The following is a 23,915-nucleotide window of genomic DNA, read 5'->3' on the forward strand; positions in this document are numbered from 1 at the left end:
ATTCACTCCTCAAAGGCAGAAATCTGATTCTGTATATTAAGAAATTTTAATTTTTCTGGAGACCTTAGCAAAAATGACATCTAGTACTTGAGAACTACCAAATTCCAGAGGAAACGTCTTTAATCTGTGTGTTTTATACAGCAGGTATTTTGACCTCTAAACAAAAATTCATTCTCATATGTAACGTTTACATAAAGCAGAGTTAACACATCTTTACAGGATATATTTGAATGATTTTTTTCCTACAGTCTGAAATGTGCAAGCCACTTAAAAGGCATGTTTTTACAGCCTTACAGCTCCTTGAAGTTTCATAAAGTTCTCAATTTGTGATTTCATAGAAAGAGTTAATAAGCAGTATAAAAACTGGTTCCTAGATCATACCACTGGCATTTCTTACTAAATGCGAGTATATATTTCATAAACATAAGAACTAAATGTGTTAAACTTATTTTCAAAACTTTCAAAGTCAAGTTCTGCTTTGCAAAAACCTGTAGCAACTGCGAGCAACTTATTTTGCTGGATTAACACAGGAATAGTGCTCTCAGGGAAAATACACTTGAGCAAAATAGCTCAATGAAGTATCACTATATAAAATATGAACCATTGTCACTGAATTTTTTTCCCATTTTATACAAAAATAATGAAAGTAACATGACTTACCGTATACTTATTTTTCTTCTCCCAGGCACACGTTGGAGTTGATTCCAAATAAGTTAAAGGAGCAGTTTCTCATGTCTGCTTTTCCTCTTTAAACAGTCCCATATGTATTTTGTTGTTGTTAGTATGATTGACAGGCTTGGCATTCATGGTGGGTGGGAGAAAAACATTCTTAAAGTAAGAAGCTAGAATAATCTCATAGTTTGAATAAGTCTACAGAGAATGTCAGAAAATGGAGGCTTGCTTACAGCTATCTGTCTGGAAGTTTGATAAAATTTTGCTAATTGGTTTTGTCCTTTTTTTTTTGTTTAACAGAAAATAAAAATAAAACCAGAATCAACAGAAATCATAGGGTCTGGGAGAGATCTCAGAAGATCTAGGCAGGGCTTCTGCAGAGAAGCAGGATCAAATACAACTAGGGCAAATTGGCTCAGTTTTGGAAATCGGTTTGGTAACCTGTTTTTCTAACTGAGTTCTTGGGTAAGCATCAAGTTCACCATGTCCTTGGGTGGCACAGCAGAATAATAATAAATAAAATAATAATAATAAATTCTGTGTTATACTGCTGGAGGGTGCAAGAGAAAGTGCCTGTTTGCCCAGATGGGCTGGACCTGGACATCTCTTTCCTGAAGAAGCAAACCCAGTTTGTTCGTAAGTAGTTATTTAGCAAACTCTTGTTTTGTCTTTTCATTCTCAGCACAGTCTTCAATTTGGCTTCATCTTAACTGAAAAATAGGGTGGCCAAACTGGTCCCAATATACTATTATTTATCTTGTGGTGACTGCTGCTGTCTCAGCAACATCCCGATGTACTTTAGAAGTGCGCTTGTTATTCAACATCCATGTTATTAACAAAATACTGAATACAATTAAGGCCAGAACAAACTCCTATGGGTGCCTACTTGAAATAATAAGTATATTGAGGCCCAACATTTGCTTTAGTATCTTTGCAAGAATTGAAGTTGGACTGACTGTTCTGTATTTTGTTGTCCTCCTTCCCCCCTGCCCCATCTTAAAGGATGGATGTTTTCCCTTCTTTAGCTACTATCCTTTTACTGATCTACATTATATGCTGAATTCATAGCACTCAGAGTTCAAGGATAATGCTTTGCATAGTTTTTTACATAATCTGTGTTGAGAATTTCATTATGCCATTCTTATTTAAATTTCTAATCCACCTTAATATTGGTAATAAATATTCTAATCCTGCTGTGGCTACTATCAAAATTAAACATCTGTTCACAATCTTTTCTGTGAAAAGTAATTAAATACTTCAGTTTTCTCTCATAGTTGTTATTTATTCTATTTTTTTCAGCTAAGGTGGGTCTGTAATTCCCTCCTGTTTTTCTCTTACTAATATTTCAGGAACCACACTGACTTGAGTGGACTTTGGATGAACCTGTGAGTGAAGGAATTGTCACCGGCTTTTCCAGCAGTGCCATGGGTAAGTACTAAGGGAAGGAGTTTCTCACAAAAATGTTTCTGCGGAAAGTAATTGTGTACTTAGGACAATTTAGCTTAACTTCATTCTGGCATGTGCCTTCATCATTAAATTGCTTTTTGGTTTTCAACATTTGTTTTTTGGAATTTCTTGATGAAATTCTAAAAATCATGCAACAAGAAGGTATTCAAAATTACTTCTTTTTATACAGCAATGTTGTAGTGCTTAAAATTGACATCTGTTCTTACAATAGTGAAACTATAACACCAAATTCATAACAACCTTTGTGATGGTGTGACCTATCTCAGAGCTTGATTGTAACTCTGAATGTGGCAGACTCAACAATTTCCTGGTTTTGCAGAAGTGGGGATTAAGAGTTGTAATTGTTTCCATATGACAACATATGCTCCAACAATGGCAACATGTACTATTGTTTTTTGAGTTGTAGTTGCATTTTTTTTTTCCCCTACTATGCCAGCCAATTATATGAGGCATGAAAATGGAGTTCAAGAGTCTTGGGTTCCCTTTGTGACTGAAGTAGATTATTTTTTATGATTCGGATAAGTCAATTAGGGAGTTTTTCAGAGGCCAAAGGGAACTCTGCCTGCCTAAATGCTTCATGGATCTTTGCAGATGTCCTTATTTTCTGTCCTGGTGTTTTCCTCCATGCTTGTTTCTATGAGAGGATTTAGTACTGTAGCAGGGGAAACCATAGGAAGCCTTAATATGTCAATGATTGCCCAAATGTTATGAAAGCTATCATGTTGTAAAATGAACGTGTGAGGTTTGTAGATATCTGTTCTGGTTTTGGTGGGGGTTTTTTTGCAGTAAACAGTATCTTTCCAGTTCCACGAACTGCATGTTGTAGTCATTGTTTTTGTGCAGTTTGTTTTAAGTTGTAATACAGAGCAATAATCCATGGAACTTCTTTGAGCACTTATCTCACAAGTCAACATAAAATTTATTGGAGGATTCTGGCATCTAGACTATGTTACTGAAAAATAATTAACTGTTTATGGTAAAGAATGAAAACCATCTATTTGCATTACTTAATTGAAGTCTCTGATGTGTAGCCCTAAACAGTAACTCTAAAATGCATTTCCTTCTTACGATGGCAAAAGACCCAGACCCAAAGAAGCCTCAAATGGATGACAATGAAACCCACAAAACCCAAACCCCAGACCCAAAAAACCTTGCTAAGAATGGTTAAGACCATTGCTATACCAAGGAGACTGTTGTTGTACACTGATTTGAAACCTGTCACCTTTAAATCACTTCCACTATATCCAGTTTGCTGCATAAATACACCCTCTTTCTTTTTTCATTTGTTCTTAACCCATTCCTGGGGCATGTCATTTCAGCTGAATTTTAATTATTGCCAAATGCTGGATTTTTTGTTGCTTGACACATCACAGAGACCGGATACATGGATACACCCATTGTCTTAAGGACAGTTGCTCTTTGTGTTATCGCTTGGCCTTCTAAAAATCTTTTTATATGGCTTTTGATTGTTACTTTAACCTTCTCTTTGAATCAAGCAACAGATTGAACTGTTATTCTAGAGAGATTTTCCCACATCTAACCATGCATTGAAAATGTACTTATTCTCATAGGTATTTGTTTGTAACCTGAATTTTGCACCTAGTTTTCTTTATCTTTTAAAAAATTCATGTTTTTAACTAGTACAATAAAATATAACAGTAATAAGAACCCAACCTGCTACAAAAATGACATTGTTCATTAGTAATTCTCTTTTTTTGAAGTCTGGAATTGATGCCATAGTGCTTGGTTGTTGTGATATCCTTTGCAAGTACTCAGTATTTGCAGTTTAACTCAGCCACTTTTTTTGTTTTTATTCTTTTGAACACCTTGGCAGAGCTTGCTGTCTGTTCCTCTAGATTTGTGTGCTGGCTTGTATAGTTTGCACTTACATTGTATATTGTTTCTTTATAGAACCTCTCTTTTGAAATTAATCTGTGTTGACTATTCTGATAAAATATAGGAAAATGTGTATGAACAGATTTCTGTCTGGCAACATTTATATCCATTAAAAGCTAGTAAGTAAATTTCAAAAAAGAAAAGAAATATTATTTCAGTGTCTTGCCTTATCATTTAAATACCATTCCTAGGCAGCTTGAATTTGAAAGGCTGCAGCTGGTGCTTATTTTAAATTATTTTGTTTATGTTCTTTTGATGGATTTTGTTAGTGTATAATGAATTCTTAGTTAAACACTATTGATTTCTTTGATGCTTGTACATTGATATGTGTAGAAGGTCTTGCACCATGCCCATGACTCTTGATATGAGATAAATGGAAAAATGTCAAATTAATACTTCAACTACTAGTGTGCATGTTAATGAATCATTTCATGGTATATTACAGTGGGGGATCTCAAACAAAAGTTGACCCTGTAGGTGTTGAAGACTGCTATGAAGTTAGTATAAGAATCAGAGTGGTGGTTTGTGGGTTGTTTTTCTGTGTTTTCTTCCCAGGTCCAGAGTTCTCTGTCATTTCAATGAACTTGGCCAGCTCCAGCTAACTGTAGTTAAAGAAAATTCCAAATGTTCCTTCTAACAAATCTGCCTCAGTATAACTTCCAAAAAAGGGCTAGATTTAAATAAAAACACAAAGATGTGCATTTATTTCAAGTGGTATGGATTCCACTCATTTCTTTGAGGTATAGGCACAGAGGTATATCTCCATTCCCTACTTGCCCTGTACTTCCATGGTACTTCTTACAGCCCTTGTAACCTTTGGAACAGCCTTTGATATTTCAGTACATTCAGCGATCAAGCAGCACTTATGTTGATTTCCACAGTGAACCAGTATTACTTGAGTTCACTGAATTGATAGTTGCTTGAACCAGGAGAACTTCAGTCACAACAGACTTTGGAGTTGTAACTGAAGTATTTGTTGTTAGGATGCATTGTTAACAGGAAATGTAAGGTATGTCATGGAAAACAGAATTGTTTCTGTTTTGAAGTAGTATTTCTTCCTGCTTAACATACAGGTTCAGAGAAGAAGGGTGGCATTTCACCCATGCTCTTCCTGAGCTGGGGAACTTAGAGAGAAGCATTAAAATAGTGCAGCACTGGTGTACAGTATCATCAGTATTATAGTGTATACATAGTATATAGTGTATATATAGTGCATATATACTATATAGGATAGTAGTATAGCAAAGTATTATAGCATTGTAGTTATGGTACAGTGTTTCTGTGCTACTGGCATGCAGGCTTCACTCAAAAACACATACCAGGTGAATTCACGTAAGTCATAGTTTTAGTTCTATTTACTTAGAAGTATTGAGATAAAACTGGATGGGGGGAATAACTGGATGGGGGAAAAGGACACTGCAAAATCGAGAACCTTTCTGTATGATAGCAGAAGGTCTGAGGGAAACTGCGGTCAACTGTCATATGAAGGAGGGAAGATCTGGGAGCAGAATCTGAGATACAGACTTTGAACAAGGTGTTTATGGCTTATTGTCATAAAGAGAGCATATGGAAGGAAGGAAGCAAAAAGTGATGGTTTTGTGGAGCTCAAAGAGTTCAAGGAAGCGTGTTACTCACTCTTATGGATAAGAGGAATTGGGTGGAGCATATGTGTCAGCTGGCCAGCATCCAGATGTTGTTTGGACCAAAAATAAGCAGACCTCCCTACTTCTAGTCAACAGAGCCCTGAAAATGAAGTTGGAAAAACAAACTCTGATCTTGTTAAATACAGACAGAAGAAAGGAGGAATTTAAAAGGTGAAGAAGGACCTAGAAGATGGATAGAGAAACTGAAGAGATTGGAAAGGGGTGGGGTGTAGAAGTGGAAGGGTACAAAAAGTTAAAATGAGAAAAGAGGTAGTGGGGAGACAAGCTATGTGAATAGTGAATGTTTCTCAAGGGTTTTGGACTCATAAACAGAACTTTTGCATGTTTTTTGTCCTTAGCCTGCTGACATAGATAAAATTTTATGAGCAGAGTTTATTTGACAGTCAACAGAGAGAGAATATGATAAAATCTCAATAAATAAGACAGACCTTAAAAGCTGAGAGATCTATAGGTTTGGTTTGGGTTATTTTTTGATTCTGACTGCAGTATTTGGGGAGAACTCAAAAAGATATTTCAGCATATATTATGTTTATGGTAATAAATTTTAAATTAAAGAGCTATCAAGAAAAAAATGACAAAGTATTTTAAAATTTTTCTTATTTGAGTCACACAAATTCAATTTTATGATCTTTTATTCTACCTCATTTTTATTAGTTTAGTTTTATCATTTAGGTAATCGTAATATCATCAAACCTCTCTATCACATATTATTAAGTGAAATCAGATCTAGGTAAAAAGATCTTATGATAACAAGGAAGGTATGGAAGGAACAAACATTCAGTGACAGAGTCTTCCCCACACCAAATCTGGAGGAGTCTTTTATGCTGAATACAGTCAGAATTTAGTATGGTTATGTCCATTCTCTTTCCATTTTTCTTGTGAACTAGCTTTTGCCTTTGTCAACCTTTTTTCCATAGCTTTAACATCTCCAGTTCAACTGTCATAGAGATGCTCAAGGAAATCTGTGAATCTTACAAGCATCTTCTTTGCACAGTGCCAAAGTCACCTGTTCCAGTATGAATTGATGACAATACAGAGTTTTTTTAGTTTATTTTTCTCTCTTCCAAAGGCAGAAACCATGCTAATCATGTTAGTTTATTTCCAAAGAAATATGTTGCTTATTGGAAAAATGCTGGGGCTTCTAAATGTAATGAGGTAGAGGGTAAATAATGACACGGGATGTGCCAAAGGTTTTGTGGTACTGGTTGGAATTAGTGGATATGAGGGTAGTAGCTGACTGCTGTTTGTATGTGTCTTGCATTGCAAACAGTACCATTAAAGTATATCTCAAGATTTTTGCTGTTTCTAGAGAATATACTAGGGAATGCTGGGCTCAGTATCCATGCATATTGCAACTCAGTGGAGAAAACTCCATTAACAACTGCTCTTGTATGTTGTAAACATTCCTCTGATAAGCTTTTTAAGCATCTAGATATGAGGTGTTCAGTATGCATCCATCCTCTGGAAGTATTATAAATATTGTATTTCTGACCTTCAGATTTTCTCTCTTGATCTCTAGTTAAATGATATATTTGCCAGTTTGACACTGATGACATTGTCTGCCTGGTCTAACAGTTATACCATGATTCCTTGTGATCCCATTGTCATGGGAATGATATATCTCAAATGATGAATATACTTTAAAGCAATGTGGGAAATAAACACACAGGCTAAGCTTCATTTACAAGACTTTTTGTGGCAAAATGACTTCTTCAGTGTCCAGTATAATTGATTATGCAATGTTGATGTATTTAAGAACACTGCTGTTTTATCAGATAATGTAAAGGAGGATGAGATACTATTCAGATGGATACTGAGTATCTCAATTATGGTCTTAGTCAGACTTTCCCTTGCTTTTGATTTCCCATACACTGCATTAGTGGGCTTTGCAAGACAATAAACTGAACAGTAGTGGAAATAGAAGCTATTTTCTTTCAGTGATGAATGCTTCGCTTCTCTAGAAATGTTCTCTTCTCTGGAACTAGTGAAAGTTAACCACTTCTAGAGAAGTGAACCATAAACCATATGAAGTGAGAAAGAAAAGAAATGAATGCTTAAAGTTTTGCACTCTGGTGCATTTTTTTTCACATGCTTTCTTTTGAACACACCTCAAAAGCATCCCTATCTTAGAATTCCATGCCTGTTTTCAAAAGTTGATTGGATGTATGATGTGAATGAAACCTCGATAATGTTACACACATTCCTGATTAATTGAAGTCTATTTTGATTCAAGTATTTCATGAAAAGTCAGTGGGAGTTGTTTATGAATAACCTTCATGTCGTTCCTTTGTTACTAAAAAGAAATGAAACGAGAACTTAAACATAAAAAAAATAAATTGTCAACTAAATGTCAGACTGATAAAAACCTTACCACTGACCTTCAGAACAGTGAGATTTGACTATGGTGTGATTATCCTCTGAGGTCAGAAGTTACAAATTGGATGATGCAGTGATGACTTTAGTCCTCTGCAACTTACACGTTCTGTATAACATCCCATGCCTCATTTGCCACATCTTTTCCACTGTCAGGAACATGATCTATTATTTCTGTTTTCAATTTTGCATCTTTCCATTATTGGCAGACTACAGCAGACAGTTGAATTCTCTGGTAATTCTCACCTCTTGATCAGCTGTGCCCCAGTTCATAACCAAAGCACTTAATGTGCGTATATGTGACTGGCACACGAGAGTGCAAAAGATACGAGTGTGTACACTGGCCCTGATATACCTGTATCAGCAAAATGAAATGGAATGGCCCATAGCTTATAACTGATTACAGATTACTTAATGTAATTATAAAATTGCTCTTAACTGTAGTTTATCTTTCCTCTTTCCTGTTGACTTGGGTGGCTGACCTTAGTTTAGTTTGATTTACAGGTACTGAAATGATTTTTATCATTTAGAGTTAGCACTCTATCACAGTGTGTGCTGGAGACATTCTGATCCAGTGTCCCTATCACATCACTGAGATGATGCCAGCAATGTTGCTTACCCAACCACACTGACTGTGTGCAAAGTACTTATATCAGCTTCTAGAGTCATGTTTTTGTTTCTGGTTTTAAAGAAAGCTCAATAACATGTAAGGGACAATAACTACCAAGTAGTTTTGAGATTGCATCTGGAAAGCCACACAATCACGTACTAATTAAATTCTTTCCTTAGTGAGGATCTTACTTTTTTTCCCCATAAGTTTATCTAGCAAGACTTGATAAATAAATGCAGGTCCAACCAATGAGCTTTTGGAAGATTTAAGTGCTGAAAACTACTTTGCATAGAGGAGGAGTCAGTAGAGGTTCTGTTCTGGATAGACTGAACTCAGGAAGTTCATGATACCATAAATACTTTTTAAATTTTCCTTCTCATTCTCACAATAGATGAATTGCAGTCAGCTCTCTTACCTCTTGCTGTCTCTCTCACAGCATGCAACACCCTGTGAGTCAACACTCTTTGAAAAAGCAGAACAGCAGGAGAGCAAGGCCAGAAAGAATGCAATATTTCTGTGGGGGATTTCTTGGATTAGTCTCCTTCAAATTTCTTATCTGTATCCCAGGAAACTTGAGAGCACAGATACTTGGTTGTCAAGAAGCTCTCTGAAACAGAAGTAGGCTGAAACACATCACTCCTGCACAAGTGTGGTTATGAATCTCTGAGAGGGTAAGCACCATTCTAGAACACATGTGGTGGCCAACTTTGGCTGGCTCTCTGAAAGACTGGCTTCCACCCTGCTACTGATAGAGAGATGGCTGAAAAAAGAGATTCATCTGTTTGATGTGAGGCAATATATTCATAAGGATTGCCTTTCTGCTTCCCTATTTTTTTTGAGTTTCTGTCAATTTGTCTGCCTTCAGATTGCAAACTGCCTGTGGGAGTGGGGGGTTGTCCCCCTCTTGAAAGATGGGATACATCTCAACAATAAGGTGATTCTATTCTAGAAAAGCTGCCTTCTGTGTTTGCTCACCCTGTGTGAAAGACAGAGCTTTTGTATTTATGGCATTTAATTCTCTAACGCAAACATCCTTGCCTGTACTACTTATAACTAGTGAGAAAATACTTTTACATTTAGTTTCTACTATTAACTCCAGTTTTAGAAACTCTTAAAAGTATTTCTGTGCACCTTCATGTAGAAGAATTCTGGAGCATCCATTCTGCAAAAGTAGTCTGTCCAAATAGTCAATCTCAGAAAGAGCAAAGTTGAAATGTAGCATTTCATATAAAATTTCTCACTGGTATTTGATAGCTTCATAGCAATAGAAGAATTCAGGAGAAGAGTTGATAGGAATAGCCTTCCCTGCTTCAGAAGGTAACCACCTTCTTTAAGACCTAGTTGTAAAACTTTTACCTAATAATTTGTTTTGTGGGTACGACTCTGGAAACTTGGAGAGCAAAACCAAGTGAGCAGAGCTGACCTTCCACTGTTTGATTCTTGAGCATCCTTTAATGCGCTTGTAGAGAATGGCTCTTTAGATTCTCTCTTATGCTCCCAGAGGAGATTAAAATAGTACTGGGAACTATTTATCAGATGTTATATGCGAATGTCGGTATTGAGGCTTAGTTTTTGGTGAGGGGATTTTAGTAGGTTTTTGCCTAATTCCCCAGTGGATTGTATCTGTTGGGCTGTTCGTTCACTTTGAGTGTTCTAATAAATGTTCTAAATCTCTTTTTTTACATTCACTCTCACCAAATATGCTGCAAAAAATTGTTAATCTGATTATTTTTGTTTAGAGATCTAAATTGCAAATCCATCACAGATAAACTCACTCATTTTTTATAAACTGAGTAAGTAAGGTTAAAAGCACTATCTGAAAAAGATGCCTTCTAGCAAACTGTATTATCAAAATGACCCCAGAACTATTCAGTTAAAGTTCAGGGAGAAGAACTTGAAACAAATGAAGTGTTGTTTATTTCTAGAGAGGATCTTAATCCTTAGTGTGCTTTGCTTAATGTTACAGGATCTTCTGGGACAAGTTAACACTTGCCTTTCTTTGAAGTTACTAACTGAATTCTGAGGACTTTGCAAGAGAGCAGAGCACTTTTCTGGACTGGCACAGCACAAAGGCGGTGAAATAACATCATTGTTAATGGTTTTCAGTACATTTTGAGAAGATGAGTTGGAGCTAAAAAGTAGTGAAAGGGATTGATGGTAGCTGTGAATTTCGCTGTTTTGAATAATATTTCAGATAAGGATATCAACATACATTTTTTTTTTTCCCCCCTCCTCCCTCCTGAAACATGATGAGGACATAATGTAGCAGGGAATGTATGTAATGTAGCAGGGAATGTATGTAATGTAGCAGGGAATGTATGTAATGTAGCAGGGAATGTATGTAATGTAGCAGGGAATGTAGTATAAACTGTACTGAGGAATAAAATATTACAGTTGCTTAGCAGGTGAGATACCCTGTATGTTTTCAGTCGGCACTAGGGCGAAAATAGGAACAGCAGAAGACTATTTGAATGATGAAAGGCATTTTATGTTGAACAGCTTTTAATCTAGTGCAGCCGATCTTATATAATCTCTAACTATTAAAGCTTTCTTCTAAGAGTAGCACAATGAAGTTGTAAATCCATTCCGTACATTATGGAATGAGTATTTTGCTATAGACTGCTTGATTTGAAGATGATATCTATATACAGTGCATATATAAGATGCAAGCATTTAATCAAGAGGAATATAAAGCATTATAATGCCATGTTGGAACAGGCCGTAAGGGGGAGTACTTAACTACTACGTTGAATCGTTAGAACTCGGGAATAGAGACTGAAAGCAGCAGCTTTAATGCAAGACAGCTGAACACAGGTAATCTCTTCAAGTCTTGTTGATAATGAAAATAAATTTCCTAAAAGAAGACTTCAGATCTTTAGAATCAAAATTAAGTCACCCCATGTATATATAAAATCAAATAGTAAATGCCTTACTGAACCAGAACCACTATAATAAGTTTTCAAAAATGGAGTGGTGTTTTTTGGTCACTTGGAAAGGAGTGTGATAGTTTCCTCATTTATTTGGTGGGATGGTTAATTTGTTAAATGTAAAATTGGAAATATTTACACATACAAAATCACTGTTTCATTTTCTTTCCCATATTTATGCACTAAACACAGGTTCTATCTGTAATTTTACCATAGATGATGCACTTCTTTTATGTTGATGTTTACTAAGAGACCTTTTATTGTTACTGCTGTAACAGATAGGAATCTAGCCCACACTATACATGCATGCAGAAGACATTTGCAGCTGTGCTCATTGGCTTGTTTTGAGAGCTGTGGATAAAAAAAAAGTGCAGATTAATGACAAGATATAGGATTGTATTTTTTATTACTAACTGACACTTGGTATCAAGTGAACTTAACATGATAGTTGATTATTAGTTTACCCTGGCAAATTCTATGTGGAAGACAATAGTTGAGTAATGTCACACTTTTGAAATAAAATGTTATATTTTGCCTTTTATTTAGAAATCTTCACGTTCTTAAATGCTATTCACACAATTTAACAAATAATAATTACCAAAGTTAAACAGAAATCTTAACATTCCCCTATTTGTCAGCAGTGGAAATACAACAAATACCACGTGAGAGCTTTGCTCTGTACAGGTGTGCAACAATCTCTCTAGTGGTTACTTTAGAAGATATTTTCAAAATCTGCTCTTTATTGTGACCAGCATATGAAAGGGAGAGAGGTATTAAAGTGCTCAGTTTCACGTTCTCATTTGTCTGCCAGGGCTGATATTCCCAATGTATATACATCACCTTGTAAATAGAAACAATATTATGATATGCTAAATTCTGGCTTTGATACACTTTCTGGTGAATAGATGTTTGCTGATGATATTGTTTCAGGACTTAATGTTTGTTTAGTTTGAAATGAGGCCTTAAATGAAGGCTTTATTTGAAGATGATATACAGTCATTGATTGTAAGCCTAATGGATTTTCTCTCTGCTTTTGGATTGATTAAACAGTGATTTCTGAGTTAGAGAATTGGGAATAAGTGATATCGAACACAGACATTCCATGTACACTTTCATGCTTCGGTAGGTCAAGTTCAAAGAAGTGTGTCAACAGTATATTGGAAATGATACCTTAGTCTCCATCAAACCAGCTCTGAAAATAGCCAAAACGTTGAAAGAAATTTCTGTCTTAACAATGAGCCAAAGACAATTGTTGCATTTTTTGAAAGGATTACTTTTTCTTGCCAGCGAGTTTGTGTTTAAGGAAACAGGAAGTGTGTTCTCAGTCAGGGGCAGTAGTTCACATTCCTTTCTCAGGTGAACTATTCAAGTATTTGACATTCCTTCCCTTTCCCACCAAAACCAGTGATCACAAAAATATGGGAACTTAGCTGAGCCATTCTTAGCACAGAATTGTCCTCGTGTAGGCACATCATTCTTTTCTGTTGAAGTAATTGATCCAAATCATTCACTGAACAATTCTTCCTTCATTTCAGTTTAATGTTCAAACATTTGGTGGATAAAATATTGCTAGTTGTAACACTGGAATATGGCTTAAAAAAAAAAAAATCTCTTGCTTGATTTATTTCTGGTTTATGGACAGAATGACTTGGCTTACACGCTTCAATTAAAAAGTATGAGGTGAGTTCCAGAAGAATTTACATCTAGGACAAATCCCATGAAGAATGAAATTAAATTTATATGGATAGTACCAGCATTTCTGGGACGCACATAAGGGTCATACAAGTAATCACACTGGAATTTAATTGTCACGTCTTAAAAAAGCATGCAATGTGTTCAGCCATTATGTAAGATATTATGTTATAATATTCTTGCCTGGATAGTATATTAATAAATAGTTGGATAGAAAGAAAATGTGCCCCAGATTAGCGTACACCTTCAATCTATGAATCCCTCAGGAAAAAGTTGCTGTCCTGAAACTTTGGCAATATAGGACTGCTGTCTCCAAGAAAGTAGTACCAACTGAATCATAAGTGTTTTCATCTTTTGAGCATTTGACTTACCCAATACAGACAAAATTTTTTTTCATTCATAAAATGAAATGTGCATGCCCATGTGTACACACCAATATGCAGGTACCAATCATGATTTTTCTGCACCAGTTCCAGAGTAAAGGGCACTACTCTTCCCTAGCTCTTACTGAACTCTTCCTTGCTTATTTAGACTTCTGAAAATCTTAAATGAAAATCCCTTATTGAAACACAAGTTCTTTTGCCATCTATTTGAGTTAGTTACGCTAGCTGAAGCAGAAATAATGCAGAAGCTGGCCTTAAACCAGGAATGAAAATGGAAACTCCTCAGTGTAGAAATCACAGTACTCATCTTAGTCTTCTTTTTCATGAAGACTTCAAATAGAGATTCATAAACTCATAGGTGTTATGGTTGTAAGTGACTAACAGTCATTATAGAGTGTGACCTTTTGCATAACAGAAATTATGATTTATGTAAACAAATTCTTGCTTTATATCCTATGACTGTGATTGAACTGAAGTATATAGTTCATAAAAATATCCAGCTTTGATAAAAAGTTTCCAGTGTTTGAAAATTTGCCGCAATCCTGCTGCACAGAAATTGATGAAGGTGAATGGATCACGTGCCATGTATTTCTTGTGAGATCTTGAATTTATCAAGATAGCTACATATTACACCATATCAGTCCAAATACATCCAAGTCTTAAGTATATCCCATTATGCTAGTCTTGATATGCCACGATATGACTATTAAAAATCAAGGCCATAGTTAAAGAAATGGCTGCAAATTCTTTAAACAATAGCATATATTTAAAAGAAACCAAGCCACAAACAACCCCCACCCCAAACACTGTTCAGCGCTGTTACGAAAATCAGGAGATCCAACATATAATATATAGAACTGCTTCTCCTGAGGTTCCTATTGCTTATGCCCATTTAGGACTTTGTGTTTACAAAATCTAGCTAAACCAGTTAATGTCACCAGCAGAATGAGGTGAAATAAAGCAGTGGGATCATGTCCTTATTGGCATTGCACCTAACTGGTGTTTCTCCAACAGTGCTAGTGTTCTGCTAAATTCAGCAGCATTACCTCTGAGATATTTAATTAAGACAGGGACTTCTATGTTGACTCGTCTTTTAATCACCTTTTGGAGAATGGAGGCATTTCTTTTCAGTGAATTCTAACTACATAATAATACCATCTTGAGCAGAGCAACCAGTGCTGTGTTACAGAAAAATCTGGAAAAAAAGTTCCAGGAGAGGAAAAAACTGGTAATAGATTAAATGCTTTGTTTAAAGATTTGTGATTTTTTTTTTTTTTTTACTGGTCATTTAAAAATTATATTTTAAAATAAAAATAACCCTAGATTTAAAAAGAAAATAATGTATTAGGAAAACAAGTATTCTGAATTTGCTTTAAGTTGCCTGGCTTCACATCAAAAAACCCACATTGTTCAACCTAAAGTGAATGTGGATATTTTTGGATAATTGATACAAGGAGTTTCATTTTTGGTTGAATGAACACTTTAAATCGCAGAGAAACAGTTTGGTTTCATTTCATGGAAAACATGCTGGCTTTTCCAATCAAATATTTCTTTCAACAATTGTTCAGTAAATGAACTGAAAACATTTTCTTTACCTGCTCACATTTCTACACCATGTATGGTCCTCTGCATTAGGTATAAAGCACTTGCCAACATGAATGCACTAATTTGCCCAAGAACTATATTTAATTTGGAGCCTAATAGGGTCATTTTACAGGATGAAGAAAAGTGTTAGAATGAGATTAAATAGAGAAGAGATGCAAAAGTTCAACTGAGAGTTCTGCAGAGGGAAATTATTGCTTGTATGACCACAAAACCAAGCCAGGTGGCTGCTTCTGAGTCAGGTCTGACTCCAGTCTGTCAGACACTGTTAGCCCAAACACAGCTGTTACCTCCCCACACCTAACGCACTTATACAAACAGGAAAGTTTCTTTATTTTCACAGGAATTAATTAGCCATAAACCCATTTGGTAATATAGCTAAATAATCCCAGCAATTCTGAGCCCTGCTACCCTAATATTGTCCATATGCCCAGAATTGCTAGCCCCATAGTGTTTTTAGACATAGGCCTTGGGATTGTATTGAATTCAACTCTTAACTCTACTGAACTCTAAAGATTTAACCTATTAACTAATGTTGAAAAATTATTCCTTTTAGCCAAAACCCAAGCACAGGTTTCAGACCCTTGCTCGCATCAGTGCTCAATCAATTTTCTTATTTCTAAACTTAGTCTAAAACTCTGGCAAATGAGCTCTATTTTCCCCAAACCTAATAATTATCCTAACCTGGTTGTTGATATATTGCATCACCCATAATAAATGGAGGCTGCTGTCTCAGACTAAATCTAGTCTGGTGGCCCCTTTGATACTGATACCTAAGTATATGTTATCTGACCTTGTTCTGGACCCTAGCCCTTATCCCAAAATCAGGGTTTCTTATCTTAGCTACCCTAAGTCCAAGGTTATCCTTACTACCTTTGTTTGTAGCCATATTGAATACTTCTTCTGGGTAAGTACAGACCAAACTTAAACCCTAATATATATTCTGAACCTGCATCAACCCCTTTTTATTTCCTCTTGTGTCTTTCAGCTATAGTCGTAACCTTTATCCAAAACATCACCCTAATCTATTAACATGGCAAAGCAATATTTATTATCCAAAATATCATGGCCTGGGAGGTAAAATTATGTGAAGAGCACTAAATTTGGCCTAAGTGCAGCCCTAACCTTACCTTATCAGATCCTGCAGAAACCATTGCCCTTAATTTCTGGTTGACACTGCTTTGGTCATTCCCCTGTATTTAGAGTGGGAATAAAAGCTGTTCCTCAGTTCAGGGTTTGTATATAGATGGGCTTTGGTTTACCTTTCAGCTACAGAGTTAAGACAGTATCTCAAAAGATTGTGGGGCCAGATACTTATATCTGGGGGTGACAAGATTGCTGCTTAATAATTTGCAACACAGGCATTCTTAAATGTGTAGGGCTTAAGCTTGCTGTATTTGAGTCCTAGCACTGCACTGAAAAACTGTTACGTGTTCTCACAGCTGAAAAAGTTTGAAAAGCAGTGATCTAAATGGAAGGTGAACGAGTTTGGAACTTCTAGTCACTTGTGAAAATAAAAAGCCTGAAGAGTGCTGAGTATGCCACTCGAATTTACATATGTGCCTATTCTGAAATGTGAGGAATGGGGAGAGTATTGACTACTTTTCAGGCATATTCAGCACGAATTAGTGTGAAAAGTGATATATAACTGTTCAGGTGTATCCAGTTTATTTATAGTACCGAAGCAATCTTAACAAGGTTGAGTGTTTTTAATGTGTCTATTTAAATGGATGCCTGTAAAATGTGGCTTCTCAGGAAAGAAAGCAACAGGACAGACCTTCAATCTTTGCTGTAATGAGAAAATATTCTCAAATTTAACAAGAAAAGAAAACCTGAGCAATCACTGGTTTAATATATTGCTAAAATCTTTCTTGCTTGCTCTGAAGATGATTGAGGAGGCTGTATAGCCTTTTCTAAAAAGTCAGTCATAAAGCAACTGGCTCTACCATCATATTAATTAAGTGCCTTCTCAGCTGATTCTTCTAACCTCAGATTGCTCAAGCTTTGTAAGAGCAAGGTTTTTCAAGTTTTCCTTGGTGGTTTAGAGAGTCAGGTGCAGCAGTCAACTTCTTTTGGCTCAGATATTTTACAGAGAGGCTGAGTTGTAAGTTTTTTATGTCAAATGTATAGTATTGGGTTGTGAGTGACAAGGTGGTAACAAATTGTACCTCCATTTGTTATATGTACTACATATTTAAAGTAGTTTAATTTTGTGAGTTTAATGCTCCATTATTTTCCTGATAATTTTGACTCAATGAATCTACTAAATTGCTGTGCCAAGCAATGTAAAATAGTCTTGAGAACATGTTATGAATCCAAACACATACAATAGGACTGAGTATGACTGAAGAAGTACTGTCAGTTACATTTTTTTTCCTGCATGGTCCTTTAAAACAAACAGTTATCCTCAGTTTCTGGCCCTCATGTTCGCCCTTTTAGGTTGTACTGCTGTTTGTTTACACTGGTGTTTGTGCTGTTGCATGCTTGTGGGTAGCGCAGCTGTGGAGGTGGCAGGAAGTGATCCTGTGGCCATTTGTTGAGTGGCAGGGAGTGTGTGCTATGGCTTTGTGTCTCACCACAGAGGCTGGTGGGGTTTGTGTTTTGTTGTCTGTTGGTTTTGACCAGTGAGTAGTGAAGGGAATATGTATAAATGCTTGCTAATGCTGAAGCATGTTTGCTTCAACAATTACTACATCCAACTATTAGAACTGTAACTTTAATGCTTTGGCAAAATAATTTTATATGGAACTAAAGAGATAAGAAATTATTTGTGTGTATATATATAGTGTATATGTACACATACATAATTTACGATTAAATGCAAATGATCTAAAGATATTTTTTATACCTTTCAACTTTTATTTGACAATGTCTACTAGAGAATAGCTATTTAGGGTATTTGTTAATAGCGTATCGTATACCCTTGATATATGCCTACATCCTTGCCATCATCAACTCCTTCCTACTCAGAAACCATTCTCCTGGACATTGTTTTCCACTCACTGCAGCAAAGTGACAAATACGATTTCCTCTCATATTCTCTCCCTCAAATGTGAAATTCTTTATTCCCTCTCAGAAACATCCACTTTCACAGTCTGATTTAGGTAGCTCCTTTAACCTTCCTCTATTGGTATTCATTAAGAAATATTTACGTTAGGTTTCCTTTCACAATGCTGTATGCAACCAGAACAGTAAGGGCGGTTGCAAAGTTGGTCTGAACCTTTTCTTCCAGCTGCCCAAGCTGAACATAATCCTGCACAGTCATCCCTCCCCTCGCCCCCCTTGAGTTTTCAACACCTGTACAATGTGCAGGAAAGGATCAAATAGACACTTCACTGGTATTTAGGTTGTGTGAGTTAAAATGACTAGGAAGCCATTGAGTCTGCATAAAGGGAAAGATACACCCTACATATGTGTGACATAGAGTTTTCTGGATTTACTAATGTATGAAAATATACATGGATTTTCCCTCTGCAGGTTGTGCAATATGACACATATTTTACCTTATTAGATGCCTACGCAAGATAATGGACTGACTGACCAGATTTTCTGTAGATAGAAAACCATACTCTTAGCAAAATATGATTTTATCAATGTTAACTACATGGTTCAGTGATTATGACACTTATATACACAACTTATAATTCTTTAGCCAAATCTGTGTATGTAGTTTCTATATTGTGTCCCATTTTGCTTATGTAAGCTTTTTCTTATAAGAGACATCTTGGACTACTTTCGCATACATTTAAAAGCATGACTCCATCTTATATCGTTATTTTAGTCTTAGTAGTTCACTACTATTGAAGTATCTTCCTCTGCAGACCTTTTCTTCTTGACATGATTTTGATACGCATTCACTTACAGCTGTCAAAGTTGTAGTCTGTGTATGTTGTTATACCCATGGCTTCCTCGTTCTTTGAAGGTTATTGTGCAATTGTTGTGCATGTTATGTTGAAATGTTCAGGTGTTCTATGCAATGAGTCTGTACAGCACAGACTGGTGAGTAAGACTGTATGAGAGAAAAAGCAGTATTTTCTTCAGTGCTTCATGTAAGTAATCAGTGGTCTGGCCTACGTACCAAAATCTACAGGAGATTTTCTCCAAATCCTCCTACTTGACTCATTTGCTTCAGACAGTGAAAGCTAAGTGATAGATTGGTGTCACTTCTATGGTGCTTCAATCAAGCTTGTAGAAGAGCAGCCTAGAATAGCTGGAAATGAGCTGGTTGGGTTTTGAAAATACATATGTAGTAATATTGTCAAAATAATTGTTCATGGCTATATAACTTTGGCATCTGCTCATACCTGCTCTTCATAACCATTAACACAGTATCAGATTTAGGCCTTTTTCTCCTCTAATTTGGCCTGATTTTACATCTTCATAATTCCACATATTTCAGCACAGTTAAACGAAATAGAGGCTAAATTTGTCTGTGTAGCATGCTTGTATTCCTGACATTTTGAATTCTAGTGCATTGTAAACCTCGTAATGATCTGCCAACAGCAAAAGAAAACTGTGATATTGAATTGTGTCCTTAATAACATCACGAAGTGATGTCTTTAAATTATAAATAGCATGTATTTTTAGTAAATTCTTGAATAAATTGTTGTAACAGAACAGCATTCACAAATAGATTTACCTGCTTTACATCCTTCCTGCTGTCATGCTTCATAATATATGATAATAATTAGTTTAGTGTAGGAATAGAAAACCAGAAGGATATAGGAAACCTTAGTGGAAGAAAGATGTTGAAGCTTTCTGACAGAAAGTTCTTCAGTACGGTGTGGTCTTCTGATTTGTCACTTAACTATTGAATTGCCATCTCCATTCATAGTTATGTGATAGTACGTTTTCTGACTTTTCACATAGCAGAAAATTAGCTTTAATTTCTTAAAACAGAATCCTCTCTGCAGCAATAAACACAGGAAAGTACTTCAATTAGGTGGAATAATACTGTCTCTTTGAATGGTATAAAGATGTGTCAAAACTTGTGACAGAATTTCCTAATAAGCACATATGCATCATAAAATAATGGCATGAGATTTACATCTGTGATTTAAGGAGTCAGAAAGAGGGCTTTAAATGCTGTCCTCTCAAAAATATCTAGGGACAGTGTGGTTTTCTTATAAAGATTGATAAACTTATGTTCATGGTGAAGTATGCAACTCTATGCTGGGACAGAGCTTGTAGGGACTATTGCAACTCTGAATTGACTTAGTAATATTGAATCTTCTGCAAGATGAAATGAGGGAGCAAATTTTGATATAGGCTGGAAAAGAAATTGCCAGTGGCTTTGAGAAGTAAATTTTTATGCAGCTGAAAAAAATTAGGTTTCATTGTAGTGAAGGTAGAGTCATCAATCCACACTGCAAAATAAAAAATATTTCAGTATTTTGTGATACTCTAGGCAGCTGCCAAATTATAGGTGAAGTCAGTAAGAAATGGAAAGAATCCTTTTGTGGAAACTGTATCAAGAGTGGGTTTGTATTAAAAAAATCCAGCTGGATAAAGCAAACTTTCCTGCTATGAATTAATCACCCAGCTAGATTACTTCTGCTGTAATTAGTTCTACATTAGTTGAACTCAGAACCTCAATAAATCAAAAAAGTGAGAATTCTGCCCCATTCTACTCTGTTTTCTAGCTTCCTTCAGCTCAAATTTCTAGAATAAAAAAGCTTCTAACTGATTTTTCCTTCACCTGCAAAATTCACACGTCACTCAGATGAACATCTGTTTTGTTTTCTCTCTGGAGATAACACAGAGATATGTGTAATCCTCATCAGCAATTCTTTCAGCTTCTCTGATGCTGGTTCTGACTTTTTTTTTTTACAGCTTATTTCAGTGGAGTGTGCAGAAAGAGCTCTGCCAGGGCTCACCATGCTGTATGCCAGGACTCACCTTACTGTTGCTTTTGCTCAACAGCCAGAAAGTGAGATAAACTTTCTTATCTTGGTGTCATTCACATAAACTTTTGAGAGGACAAGGGGACATACTGCATAATATTATTCATAAGTTTTTCTTCCCTTTGCAACAACATTATCTATGGTACTTATTCAAATTTACTCTTCTCTTTTATATCACCTGGTCTGATTATCTCCTCAGCTTGATGATGTGGGAACTGCAAGCCAAGGAAGCTTTCCTCTACTACTGAAAATTGAGTGTATAGTTGAAAGCTTTAGGTGAAGTATGTCAATAGCCTTTTCCTGTTTTTCATTATTTTGACTTAAGTACATCTATATTTATTAAATGCATCATGCTTTACTATTTGTAAGTGTAGAAGGTATAAATCTCACACATACTGCTGTTTGTAGATTCTGTAATGTAAGTAGGTCTAGAACTGCATTTGCAGTGTTACTGAAAGATGCATCAATTCTACCATTTAGTAACTGTCATAACAACTAATTAAAAGAAGATACACGATCAATTTAGCTGCTATATTAGCAGTGTCCTACTAGAGGAGTGGGGGAAGAAATAAGGATTCTTTATGGCAGAATGAAGGTGACAGGATAAGAATTTTTGTATAACATTTCTAGCATTGTTTTTTTACATAAGAAGTTTCTGAAATGTCCACAGGAACATTATTTGGTCATCGTTGAGAGAAGTAATCTTTTCAGCTGCTTAAATATAGGTTATGCAACACCATTTGTGTAGCTCTTCATCTCTGAAAGGTTGTTTGGTATTTGTTAATTAACAGAAACGTCCTTAATACTGGCAATGAGATGAGATGCTTAACTGTCAAAAGGACCTGCCTGACTGTGTATATTGATGGGATTATGCAGATATGTCTCTGCTTGTTGCTGAGAGGTTCACAGGGCTCTCATGAGACTACAGTATAAAGAAAACCATTGATGCACCAGCACAAAAAATCAGAGTAGTCCAATAACAATCACAAGGTGCAGCAGCTAACATTAGCAGAGTAACAAAAGAGAGCAATTGTAAGCCTTGTTACTGAACAGAGACTGAAGGAAGAGTAAAAAATAATTGTTTCCAGGGGATATAGGCATATTGATGTGGGTAGGAAGTAGCTCCTGCCAGGAATTGTCACCAATTACTTTTCCCCATGCTGTAAGGGGGAACCCTATTGCTCTATTTAATTATTCAGTGCTGATACCACTCTTCCCTAGTTTCCTCAGAAAGGATTTAGAAGAACAAACCCTTTCTATAATAGCTGTGTATACATCATTTAAAGAAGCTGTCAGCTCTTGGTATGGGATATGTTGCTAAATACATTCTTCTTATTCAGGTTTTCATCTCCAATTTTGGGGGAAAAAAAAAGAAAAAAATAATAAGCAGCTATTCTGACCACATACATCAGAAATGTTGTACATTTGATGACTACAACTACAAGATTTCGTGTCTTCTCTAAGCTTACTTTATCTTACATGCCAAATACCATGATACAGCCAAGTAAGCAAATTCAAAGCATACTATCAATTAATCAGTTTTTCAAAATTCTTGGTCATCTGGGTATTTTATGGAGTTTATCATCTTTGATGTGACTACCTCAAGCATGTATACTTCAAATTTTCTCCCTGAAAATGTCTAATAGTTCAAAGAATATAAACACCAAAGGGGATGAGGGAGAATTGATTTTTTTAAATGTACATGAACACTTCCAGAATATACTTTTCAGCATTTCCATATCTTTAATAATAGTACATTTATTCAAAACACTGGAATCAAATGTAACAGTATGATGTTCTGTTTCTTTATTTTGTAGGCTAGCCAGATTGGTTTACCATGCTTATTTTGTAAGAATTTATATATTAGTATATGGAAAAAAAATAAGGACTAAAGAAATAGATTCATGCAACATATGTTCAAACAAGGTTTGCTAATGCAGGTAGCGGTGTCCGGGTACTGACCCTTTTGTCCAATGGAATTGTATCTTACAACTGATTATCTACTAAACAATAATGAAAACTTTCCACATAATGTGGAACTAAGGACAGAAACTTGAGGTTTTCATGAGTCCTTATAGTGACAAGGGAAGCAGAAGACTGAAGTAAAACAAATAAATAAAAAGATTAAACAAAGCCTGTACTTGTTTGTGAGAGATAAAAATTCACAAAAAAGGTTCTTAAGTATTTTATATTTTGGTATATGTACATCCTTCAAGTTTGTGCATTGGCTAAGTTTAAGTGCAACAAATACAGAAATGTTCAATGTAATAACTTCATTTAAAGATAAAATTGCATTCCACAGAGTTTTTACTAAAACCAGGAAAAACACCTGCCATATTATTTTTAGGCATTGAGAGAATGGTAGAACAGGTATCAACAGCAAAGGGGATGCTTAACAGCCAAGAAAGCTAGAATTTAAACAAAAGTCAAGTCACAGCAATATCTGGACAAAAAAAAATACCAGAAAGATTTTTAAATTTCCATGAAATTGTTCATTGAAAATTCTGAACTACCAGAAGACTTTAAAATGAAAAACTGAGAAAAATTAATCCTTATGAAACTATAGTGTGTGAAACTTTAAGCCTATGTGAAATTAAAAAAGGTATTCAAACAATCACTTCTCTAGTTCTTATTGATGGTGCTTGAGACATGCTTTCTCTTAAGGTTAGTATACTGCAGCAGTGTATTAAAAGCACCTTTCACCACTCCTCACTCTTCACAGGAAA

General features: G+C 35.7%; 1 protein-coding gene across 3 annotated transcripts in view; it reads left to right on the plus strand.

Annotated features, from left to right (window-relative positions):
- Positions 1–1,201: 1,201 nt before the first annotated feature.
- The window catches only part of DNTT (DNA nucleotidylexotransferase), a 127,726-nt gene continuing 105,012 nt past the window's right edge, over positions 1,202–23,915 (plus strand). For 2 of the 3 annotated variants that reach the window (XM_074875008.1, XM_074875010.1), the window contains exons 1-2: positions 1,202–1,308; positions 2,022–2,100. The gene's annotated coding sequence lies outside the window, so the exon portion shown is untranslated. Of the gene's footprint in view, positions 1,309–1,982; positions 2,101–23,915 lie in introns of those variants that run through there. The other variant, XM_074875009.1, reaches the window with a different exon arrangement.

This window comes from Strix uralensis, chromosome 7 (genome assembly GCF_047716275.1).
Source record: "Strix uralensis isolate ZFMK-TIS-50842 chromosome 7, bStrUra1, whole genome shotgun sequence".
NCBI lineage: Eukaryota > Metazoa > Chordata > Aves > Strigiformes > Strigidae > Strix > Strix uralensis.